The 12723-nt window shown below is 34.7% G+C and overlaps 1 protein-coding gene across 2 annotated transcripts in view; it reads right to left on the bottom strand.

The window, feature by feature from the left end:
• Nucleotides 1–12723, bottom strand: part of LOC138711687 (uncharacterized) — a 1209687-nt gene that overhangs the window by 588915 nt on the left and 608049 nt on the right. For both annotated transcript variants that reach the window (XM_069842817.1, XM_069842816.1), the window contains one exon: nt 1417–1482. The gene's annotated coding sequence lies outside the window, so the exon portion shown is untranslated. The remainder of the gene's footprint in view (nt 1–1416; nt 1483–12723) is intronic.

A 12723-nucleotide genomic window follows, 5' to 3' on the forward strand; every position in this document is an offset into this window, starting at 1 on the left:
TTTCGTCATCATTTTCGAATTTAGGAGTTCAAATTACACTGTAATTGATTGGTTTTACTTCCGATACATGCAACGTGTCAAAATTAAATTTGTTGACCAGTGTATTCACTTTCGCGTTGAAATAATGCATAAGCTTTTTTATTTACTACAAAGTCATTAAAAGAAAATTTTAATATTCTTTTCACAGCTACGAAAAATATCGTCTCGTATATTTTCTGCAACATATGCTGGTGCAGCAATCTTACCAAGTATGGAATGTTAATTTAAGATGAGTATGATGAAATTCTATTCGTACTTAGATGATATCTACAAAGCATTAGGACATTTTGGGAAGAATAAAAACACCCCTTGCAATTTTCACTACTAGCTACGACGTCCAAATACGGATATTTGTTGTTTCAGTATGATTAATAGGAGCTAAATCTCTTTTGAAATTAAGTTACCAAATGAATTGCAAGCAGTGGAACTGATTCCTCATAAACGATAAGTTTTATAAAAACTGGGAGAAATAATGAAATCGTATAAACAAAGAAATGGTGTTAACAATCTTGCAGTAACTAAATCCTGCGTTGAATAGAATTGGCACCACTTTGTTGACCCACAATGTACTTTTACATGCCTGGTAATTTTAGTATTTTCTACTACATGGCTATTCGTTCCTATCATGTGATTCAGAATTAATTATCTTTCAAAACAAAACAGGTTTTATGTATTTAAATTGTAGTTAATTCCAAGACGAACTTCATTTCAAGTCAATACCACTGAATGTGAAGTCATTAATTTAAAAAAACAGTAGCATTTACCTTCAAAGACACCAGGATAAATAATTTTTTCAGATTATACTTATAAAACAATCCTTAATAAAGAATACATAGGAACTTATTGAATACCATTAATAAAAACCCGGTTAATAAAGCACAGAACATTAAAAACCAGTAAGCCTATAAATAAATTAAAAAACTGAAGATATTAAAAACACAAAAAAGATTCTCAGTCACCAAGAGGAATATTTATCTTCTCAGACAAAACAAGAGCGGTATACTGAAGACTATGACCATAAAAATACGAGTGAGTAGCTATTATTTTTTTTAATGTTACCGGTAGTGTTTAATTGAGGATAATATTAATATTTAATTTATTCTAAATTACTTTTGTGTAAATATTTTATATTTTAAATTTATTCGTTTGATAATTTATAGATTTAGTTGTAATGATATTTTTCCGTCTCCGTCAAACTTATGCTTTATTTCACAACTACGAAAAATGTCAAATTTGTATTCATTAAGCACTTGTTAAAGATCAAGTTTTTATACTTTTGGTAATCAAGAACACAGACAAAAACTTATATTCATTCGTATGAATAAATATTTCATTCAGATTTGGTAAACTGAAAGAGTAAAATAATATAGTACTCACCCATGATGTGAATGGATTTTCAAGAATGTGTAGTAGATTCGATGGGGTATTTCACTGGGCTGTATCCTGTAGAAAAAGAAAGTATAATTTAATTTGATGGCCATGTGGATGACCTCACATCAATTAACTGATGTCAACAGTTAACTCTAACCGCAGTCAGTGGTAATTTTATGCTCAAAACCATAAAGGATTAATCAGAATAAATTAAAACGTTATACTGTTAAATACTGATTTGACTGTGACTACTATCCAAGGCTGAACAGACAGCAAATTCAAGGATCCATTGAGAGAGGGATATTTGTAAAATTGTGCTACATCTTTGATGTCGATTAAACATAAACGGAATTTATATACTGTCTAAAAATAATAAAAGTTTATGCAATAAGAATTTTCAGTTCTTGATGAAGCATAGCGCACTTATTACTAAACTAAGAGTTTAAGAAAATTCCAGTGTTTGTCAAATTATAGCAGTATTTCCCCTTTATGCAGTAATTATTTACAGTAAATAAATTTCTAACACCAGTAAAATAACAAATAACTGGAGAACTTATTCGTGTTAATTATGTTAGCATGTGCGGCTTACAGCTGTTTCGGTGCTGCTTGACACCATCATCAGAGCCTTCTAAATCCTAGCGTCATTCCGACATCTCTGCCTGTTGTGTGGGTGCGTTCGTGTGATGAAGAGTTAAGTCAAATAGTGTGTATGTTCTGAAATTGATCTGTGAGTTGAGAATTTGATTAGGGTGTGTTTTGTGTGTCTGTATATTTCGTATTGTTCTAGTGTGTTGAGTTTTTGGTTTTTGGGCTGTATGTGTAGGATATTCATGTCTGTATTTATGTTATTGTATGTGTGGTTGGCATTAGTTATGTGTTCGGCATATGTAGATGTATTGTTCTTTGTATCGAGTTCGGAATGATCTGCCTGTCTGTCCAATGTAGAAACTGTCGCAACTATTGCATGTGAGTTTCTATACGTCTGTGTGGTTGTATTTATTTGTTTGTTTGTATTCGCATCATCCTTCAGAAAACAGAAATACAACATAGCATACAGAACAGAAAACACACTACAAAGACATCTCAACACACAAACAACACAAACAAATTTCTATCGGGTAGTACGCTGACGATGTTTCTTTCCCAAAAAATTCCGCTCTGAACATGAAAATACTTACTTACTTACTTACAAATGGCTTTTAAGGAACCCGAAGGTTCATTGCCGCCCTCACATAAGCCCGCCATCGGTCCCTATCCTGTGCAAGATTAATCCAGTCTCTATCATCATACCCCACCTCCCTCAAATCCATTTTAATATTATCCTCCCATCTACGTCTCAGCCTCCCTAAAGGTCTTTTTCCCTCCGGTCTCCCAACTAACACTCTATATGCATTTCTGGATTCGCCCATTCATGGTACATGCCCTGCCCATCTCAAACGTCTGGATTTAATGTTCCTAATTATGTCAGGTGAAGAATAAAATGCGTGCAGTTCTGTGTTGTGTAACTTTCTCCATTCTCTTGTAACTTCATCCCGCTTAGCCCCAAATATTTTCCTAAGCACCTTATTCTCAAACACCCTTAACCTATGTTCCTCTCTCAGAGTGAGAGTCCAAGTCTCACAACCATACAGAACAACCGGTAATATAACTGTTTTATAAATTCTAACTTTCAGATTTTTTGACAGCAGACTGGATGATAAAAGCTTCTCAACGGAATAATAACAGGCATTTCTGATATTTATTCTGCGTTTAATTTCCTCCCGAGTGTCATTTATATTTGTTACCGATGCTCCAAGATATTTGAATTTTTCCACCTCTTCGAAGGATAAATCTCCAATTATTATATTTCCATTTCGTACAATATTCTCGTCACGAGACATAATCATATACTTAGTCTTTTCGGGATTTACTTCCAAACCGATCGCTTTACTTGCTTCCAGTAAAATTTCCGTGTTTTCCCTAATCGTTTGTGGGTTTTCTCCTAACATATTCACGTCATCCGCATAGACAAGCAGCTGATGTAACCCGTTCAATTCCAAACCCTGCCTGTTATCCTGAACTTTCCTAATGGAATATTCTAGAGCAAATTTAAAAAGTAAAGGTGATAGTAAAATACTGCGTGTCAAAATATTGACAGACTTTTATAAGCATATGCTCCAACCGACATATATGTGAAGTAGATTTTAAGTAACACTTAAGAAAAGCTGCATCTTCCTAGTCAACACGGTTAACAAGCGGTTAAAGTTCTGAAAACAGGGAACACTTAATAGTTAACCAGGAACACATGTTTAGCTGCGCAGGTAGAGGAAAGGGACTTCAACAAGAATTCCGTGTCCGCATGAAACCTCATCTCCTTCACGGCCCCCAAGAGAGGAAGTTTTAAACGTAAAGCGGAGCACACTCCCAGGCCCACAATTCAGGCAAGGTAGCCTGTACCGTCTGGAGCGAGATTAAATTCTTCTGGTGACTGATTCCTTACTGCCTACGCGCACAAGAGCTTTCGTATCTCTCCGAGGAAGACGCTATTGTGGGTTCGAACCCTGCTAATAGGGATATCTTATGCGAAGTTTCACCGTTAGATGGCAGGAGCGATCCATGCGGCATAATATGTTGTTGAGTTATATTATGTCATAGGCCTATGTTACAGTTGATTACGTTCTCCCACTTGTGTTGATTTTCTGTGCGTGTCAAAATTATATTTATAACTAGCCGTACCCGTGCGCTCCGCTGCACCCGTTAGAAATAAATATAAAGTAATTACATAATTAAAATAGGACATTTGATCTAGGGAACATTCGTGTTTGATAGAAGGATAAATCGTTTATTATATTACTTAATTTAAATTGTATTAAAAAAATTAAAATGCGATCATTTTGATCCAGACACCACTCATTTGGTCATAAAAATTATTTTAGGAAATACAGGAAACGAATGTACAGAATAGCCTGTCAATTTTTCTGTGCATAAGAAGCTATTTTAATCTTACCTGTCCTCGATTCACTCAGAAGTTACTGTAATAACATTATAGCATTATGTCCATCTAGAGAAACTACACTTTCCAATAGTGAAATAATAATTAATTAATACAAATCGGTTAATTTAGCTTCCGATATTACTTCATACAAACACAGAAACATTCTCTTTGATAGCTTTCGATTGTTGCTGTCCAAGGCCCCTTATAGACGAAGTCATTTGTTTTTTAATTCATTACACGGCCTTAGATGGCAGTTATTTCAATTTTAAAACTCATTTATCTCATTAAATATCAGTCCTATCAAAATTTTTCAAGAAATAAAACTTATCGCAAATTATGTTTAAAGAAACTTTTGTTACGTAACATTTTTCACAAAAATCAATAATAAGCGAGATATTTCGATTTATTTAATTCAAGCCCCCTTATAACCTCCCTTTTAAATAATGTGTTTTGAATGCCATATAGCCTAAAATCTAAGTTACAACGAACTTAATTTATGTTCCAATTTTCATCGAAATCCGCCCAGCCATTATCGCGTGAAAAGTTAACAAACAGACAGACAGACAGACAGACAGACAGACAAAAATGTCAAAAAAGCGATTTCCGGTTTCAGGGTGGTTAATTAAATTGTTAGGACCAATTACCAGAAAAATTTCGGCTACAGATTTATTATTAGTAAAGATTATTTTATATAATGTGGTATAATTTAATATAATTCAGTCTTTTCTTACCTCATAATCTAATTTAATTTACAATAAATAATAACGTAAGCTTGTATAATGCTGAGCGATTCCCCTTAAGAGATGGATGGGGAAATCTGCAGTATGCAGAATATAGATACGAGTAAATTGAATGTTCATCAACCTAAACGAGAACTTTGAGAACGAGGTGCACGAATAAAAAAAAAAATTGGAACTTTGTCGAAAGTAAATATTACTTCTTTAACCATTAGTATTGTAAGTACCATACGCTAAAAACAGGATATGCAGCCACCAATATGTTCTTTTTTTTATAGGGAAGAGACTATCGAGATTGAATTCCTCGTATTTTTTTCTCTAGTTGCAGAAAGATCAAATGCAATGCTTGATAAGATGATATAATATGATCGCGGTAGTATCATGATTATTCCTGTGTTTTGTAGGTTAAGGATATGCAGTTTTGAATACTATGTAGGATGATTTTGAAAATTTGAAGTAAAAACATGGCTTTAATAATTAGTCTACAGCACATTAAAAACCTATTCACGAAATGGATTTCACTGTGGATCGTCCTGGATAATAAACATCCCAGTGAATCGAGAGTTTACTGCAGGCGTAAACTTCGGAAACTCCTACAACTACTGAGTATAATCTAAGCTAACATAGCTTGCTGTTGCTTATGTTTATATTAATTTATGCTTTTCCATCTTCCAAAATAAAACTGCAGCCAGCAGTTCCTTACTTGAAGTAGTTATTTTTGTTTCGAGGCGCAATTTAATTAGTTAATTTTTTTAAGGTTTAAAGCATATAGGCCTATTCTGAATATTTCGGGACCTGAATGAAGACAAAAGAATTTCCCAGGTTTTTACATATAGGAACACAAAAAAATTTGGCATTTTGAGTTGTTTTTAAAGAGTATTTAATGTACTAATATACTACGTAAACCCTCAAAGTTTAGCCTATATACTAGAAAACAAATGCACACGCAAAGCGCATCGCTGAAAGTACACGTGCGGTATCTGTTGGTGGTAGTTCAGGATATCCCTACAGGCCACTGGCGTGTCTATTGATAACGATCTGGACTCATACTTCAAGGCTAAATTTAAGACAGGATTGAGTGCTTGGTTGAGATACTTCCAAGGGTTTACGCAATAGTAAGGCGATTTTTAGTTAATGCCATGACGAATATTCATGCTTCATCTCATTATCGATTTATTGCACCCACATTAGAGAACTCCAATGGATACAGAATCCTTAAGTAACAGAGTGAAAGATACGAGGGCTTACTTATCATCAATAACACCTGCTGTGTTGTTTTTATCCCAGACGTGTTCAGCACGAGCTTTTGTACCAGTGAGCGCCCAGCAATAGTCCGAACGGCCATGAGTGCAAGGTAGACACTCCCGCATAGCGCATTCAACCAGCTGTCTTGTAGGTAAGCAGTGAAATCGCCGGAGGATCTAAGTATAATATGTATAGCGTACATGAAGATGTAAGAAATCGTCAAATCCGGTAATCGTAGTAGCCGTACAATGTAGCAAAGTAGGGGTATACAGACATTCGAGGTCAGGGATCACGAAACACATACCATTCCTCAGCCAACAATAATGATAATGACTGATCATTTTAAAATGTTGTCCACACCTGTGGAGTAACGGTTAGCGCGTCTGGCCGCGAAACCAGGTGGCCCGGGTTCGATTCCCGCTCGGGGCAAGTTACCTGGTTGAGGTTTTTTCCGGGGTTTTCCCTCAACCCAATATGAGCAAATGCTGGGTAACTTTCGGTGTTGGACCCCGGACTCATTTCACCGGCATTGTCACCTTCATCTCATTCAGACGCTAAATAACCGAAGATGTTGATAAAGCGTCGTAAAATAACCTACTAAAATAAAATTTAAAAATGTTAGTCATGTATCAGCCCCAAAGTGAAATAACAATTCAGATTAGGTCGGTAAAGTTCCAGAATATCGTCAGAGCTTGTTTCTTAACCAGTTTGAATGTTGCGGCAAACAAATTTGATAATGGCGTTGTTTTGCAGTCAGTATTGACAAATCCATCAAAAGTTAGACGACTTACGTTTGATAAGCTGATATGAGAACACTGAATAAGCAATACATCAGCAACTCTTCAGGCTGTAACTGGAAGTAAGGGACATCAGAAAGCAACCAAGCTGTATGGTTTCTCGCCCTCTCGCAAGCATCTTGTTGGTAGCTGCGGATAGTTCGTATATTTTCCGCATGTGTTAACGTGGCAGCACAGTATGTGCTGTGAGATGTGATTGTCCCCATTCATTAGCTATTCGTGCTCGTGCAATATTTACAGCTGTTCTCAGATTTCCTCAAGGGGTTTACTTTGTTTTGGACGTTGCCATTGTTGTACTCGATAATGCAACGATACTTGGTCAAGCTGCTTGCCAAATTTCTGCCCAAAGGTCCGCTGCAGCGTCACAATGGAATTCGCTTTTGTAAGCTGAAATATACAAAACGCGTTGTAGCATCGGACAGCGATCCACGACTGATGCTGATTACATGAAGTACTCATTACAAATTAATTTCATCCCCACTTTGTATTTATGATTTAATTGTGACAACTTGCGGGAAGTAGGACGTTAACAGGGTCGAAAATTATTAATAATACATTTATTTACTTCTATTAAAGAGCCATCTCTTTAAACAATTCTGTATAGCTAGAATTTATAAAACAGTTATATTACCGGTTGTTCTGTTGTGAAACTTGGACTCTCACTTTGAGAGGAACATAGATTAAGGGTGTTTGAAAATAAGGTGCTTAGCAAAATATTTGGAGCTGTGAGAGATGAAGTTACAGGAGAATGGAGAAAGTTACACAACGCAGAACTGCACGCATTGTATTCTTCACCTGACATAATTAGGAACATTAAATCCAGACGTTTGAGATGGGCAGGGCATGTAGCACGTATGGGTGAATCCAGAAATGCATATAGAGTGTTAGTTGGGAGGGCGGAGGGAAAAAAGATATTTGGAGAGATCGAAACGTAGATGGAAGGATAATACTAATATGGATTTGAGGGACGTAGGATTGATGGTAGGGACTCGATTAGTCTTTCCCAGGATAGGGACCTATGGCGGGCTTATGTGAGGGCGGCAATGAACCCCCGGGTTCTCTAAAAGCCATAAGTATTCAGAGCATATTTGTATTCAATAAATCCGCTCATATAGGCCTAATCAATAATGATCAATAATATGATTTTAACTTTAAAAGCTGTTTCTCCAAGATCTACATTTCCCAAGACGTTAATATACATTTAGGCAAATTACGGATATGATCTAGACTGACGAAATTGTCAGGCTTTCATACCAGACATACAGAGTGATTCGAAAGTTCGACGTCATAGACAAACTCCGTTATTAGTGTAGATAACGAAAAATAGAAAGATGTAAAAGAAAAGTTATCGAATGTAGCTTGCTTTAATTATCAATAACAACTTACGTATCTAAAATCCGCTAGAACTAGCGCAAAAACCACTAATTTGGCAGCACTGGGATTGGTGCATGTGTGGTATTAGTGTACAGCCTCAACGGTATATTCTACATTGAAACTTAGAGCTCGTTAGATTGAGAAGTATTTATTTCCAACAAATAATTCCTGTTGAATGTTTCGTACATTACTTTTAACACTTGAATATAATTAATTATTTGATTAAATGGCGATCTTACTCGTGTTAATTATGTAAGCATGTGTGGTTTACAGCTGTTTCGGTGCTACTTGACACCATCATCAGAGCCTTCTGTGTCTCGGCGCCATCTCAACTTCGCTGCCTGTTGTGTGGGTGTGTTCGTGCGATGAAGAGTTGTGTCAAATAGTGTGTGTTTTCTGAAATTGATCTGTGTGTTGAGAATTTGATCAGGGTTTGTTTTAGTGTGTCTGTATATTTCATATTGTTCTAGTGTGTTGAGGTTTTGGTTTTTGGGTTGTATGTATAGGATTTCCATGTCTGTATTTATGTTATTGTACATCACACTAACATACGAAAACAAAAGCACACATAAGATCGCATCCTCATTCAGAAAACAGAAATACAACATAGCATACAGAACAGAAAACATACTACAAAGACATCTCACAACACAAACAACACAAACAAATAAATACAACCACACAGGCGTATACAAACTCACATGCAATAGTTGCGACAGTTTCTACATTGGACAGACAGGCAGATCATTCCAAACTCGATACAAAGAACACATTAAAGCAATAACCAGAGGACACAATACATCTACATATGCCGAACACATAACTAATGCTAACCACACATACACCTGTACTCCTAGTCATATGTGGTGACGTCACGCAAAAATGATTGAGAAACTTGCAAGTTTTTAAGATGTCTAACTCTCACAATTATGTGGTATAGTTATGCAGACAGTACCAACTGTTGTGGAAGTAAATAAAGATGGGACGACAGTCAAGCAGTAAAACAAGAGAATGTCGAATAATTGCGATGCTGCATTACGACGCAATCCCAGATCATCGCCAGTGCGGCTGCACCTAAGTTCATTATCGGAAGTGGGTTAGCGGCACAGTCGAGCCTGCGCGGCGCTGAAAATTCTGACTGCGATGAGGAATCAACTACAGACTTCAGCCTTAAACCAGAACATGTGGAATCTGTGCAACGGGCGCCGTAAAAATATCTAATCAAAAAGAGTGTTTAGCGAACCAGTCAAATACGTCATGAAACTTAGGAGAAAATGTTTGCGGCTGTAACAAGGAAGAGGGGAAAGATTAACCCCCTCCCCCCAACAGCAACCCTTACGGAGGCTGCGTAGTTTGTTCCAGCAGCTTACCACTACAATGTCGATCAGACGTCAGGTATCTCACAGATAGGAAAAACAAAGTTGAAATCAATACAACTATGAAATCTGCATCGACATGGGGAACTATTAATAATGGAATTCCTCAAGGATCAATATTAGGTCTCCTCTTTTTCTGGTGTTTATAAATGATCTTTCCCCCCTACTAAGCAAACTCTGATGTGCCACTGTCGTACAATTTATGTCCGATATCATATATCAAAAAAGTAGCCAAAGAACATTATATGCAACAATGGAACGAAAGATGGGTTAATAGTGATAAGGGAATTCTTACAAAAGAGCTGTATTTTCCAACGGTCTATGATCGTAATAAATGTAAAGTAATAACGCCAAATTTCGTACTGACACAGTTTTTGACTGGGCATGGAAAATTCGGGGAATACTTAAATAGATTCCATATTAAAGACGATGCAACTTGCATTTGTGGGGAGGAATCTCAAGATGTCAAACATGTATTATATGATTGTCCAGTCTTTTGCCGTGAAAGATACGAGCTTGAGTTGTTACTGAACACTTTAAACTATACATTTACCAAACCGTTAACCAATATACTTACCAACTCCAAATCATATAAGTATTTCATGTCCTTCTTGAATAGAATATTCGTAAAACTGTAAAATGTTAAATTATTCCGGGGAAAAAAAATCGTATTAGTTCTAATCAACTATAATGAAACTGTAAGTCTTCAATTTAGCATGCTATAATATTGTACTATTGGTTTTAATTTTTATTTTAATTAGGCATTTTATTTCTAATTTTGAGCGATTTCTTGTAATACCTGATTAATTATTGCCAATTGTTGTTACTAAATAATGTATTTAATTCGTAAATTTTAAGCCATCTCTTAGTATAGCTATTTATTGCATGTTTAATAGCTATTATATATCTTCCTATAACCATTAGATATAAATATAGAGACATGCCTTGAGGCTTTATGAAACGATCCATTCTTTCATTAAGGTGCATTCTTGAACATAATTCATGTGAATTGTAACCTTGACCACAATTTTGTATTATAATTTTATTATTGTTTATTGCTTATAAAATATGTATTTTGATACCAACTATAACCCTCATATACCTCAGGGTGAAATAGGGTTTATTAAATTGGATAATAATAAAAAAAAAATATGTAGGTCATCCCATATTATTTGCAGATGACACAAGTATAGTAATTACAGCCAAAATAACTGCAACACATTCCAATCTTCAACAGAGGAAATTCTCTTCAAAATATCTGACTGGTTTTCAGTCAATAAATTAGTATTAAATTGTAACAAAACTAACATAATTCAATTTAAATCCTGTCCAAATTCAACGTCGCAAATTTCTAGCGCAGTAATTAACAATAGATCCCTATTAGAAACAACAACAACCAAATTTCTTGACTTAAAAATAGATAATGTGTTAAATTGGAAAAATCATATTAAAGAAATTACCCCCAAACTAAATTCAGCTTGTTTTGCTATTAGATCTATGCAAAAGATAGTAAATATCAATACCTTAAAAACAATATACTTTGCATACTTCCACTCGGTAATGAATTTTGGAATAATATTCTGGTGAAATTCCACAGATAGTAACAATATATTTCTATTACAAAAAAGAGTAATTAGAATAATAGTAGGTGCCAAATCTAGGGAATCGTGTAGGACTATTTTCAAAAAACTACAAATAATGCCCATGGCTTGTCAGTATATCTTTTCATTAATAATCTTCCTCGTATGTAATCGTGAAAACTTTGTAACTAATTCAACAGTTCATAGCATAAATACACGTCAAAAAATTGACTTTCATACTCCATCGGCAAGTCTATCGTGCTATCGAAAAGGAGTGCGTTATATGGCAGTAAAAGTTTTTAATAGCCTCCCTATCGATATAAAAAATGAAACTCAAAATATAAGATTATTTAGGGCCAAATTAAAGAAGTACCTAATTTCTCACGCCTTCTATTCTGTAGGTGAATTCATGACATTCAATAACATTTCATGAAATTGATACTAAAACTTTGTGTTGTACTAGTAGACTATATTGTAAAATTTTATTGATTAGCTTGCTATGGAAATGTGATTGTGATTTGTGGCATGTAAACAACTCTTGAGGTAAGACAGATGTGTCTCAGCAAAACTGATGTTCAATTTTGACGCTGCATTACCCAGTTGTTGAAAAGTGACGTCGTTAAATAAAGCAATATCAAATACCATGGATATTTATAATAGGTGTATGACATAAAATATACACGTATATTAGGATTTGGTATTTTGTTGCATAGTGATAAATTATTCTATGTCACCAGGAGAAAGTCTGATGACAGTCACATAAGAAGCAGGTAAATCATGTATGCATAGATAGAATTGAATAATTGAACATCAATATAATGTTCATAGTACGGTACATTTATACTTTTGTATGTATGTACAGTATATATATATATACCGGTATATATATATATATATATATATATATATATATATATATAAGGTAATTTTCTCAAACAAGAATATTCAAATTATTTCAAATATGTATAATTCAATCTGATTTAAAGCCTATTAATTATTGAGAGAATGATTACTAAAATATCCATGGGATATATAGGTATATATATATATATATATATATATATATATATATATACACATGCAAATATACAAAAATGGTATGTAATCCATCCTCTGCACAGCTCTATTTATAAAATAGTTTTTAATCCATCCATCCTTTGTACTGCTGTATATATTTATACAGTTGTACAGTTATACAGTTGTATATATAAAATAGTTTGTAATCCTTTG

Source organism: Periplaneta americana, chromosome 13 (assembly GCF_040183065.1).
Source record: "Periplaneta americana isolate PAMFEO1 chromosome 13, P.americana_PAMFEO1_priV1, whole genome shotgun sequence".
Taxonomy (NCBI): domain Eukaryota; kingdom Metazoa; phylum Arthropoda; class Insecta; order Blattodea; family Blattidae; genus Periplaneta; species Periplaneta americana.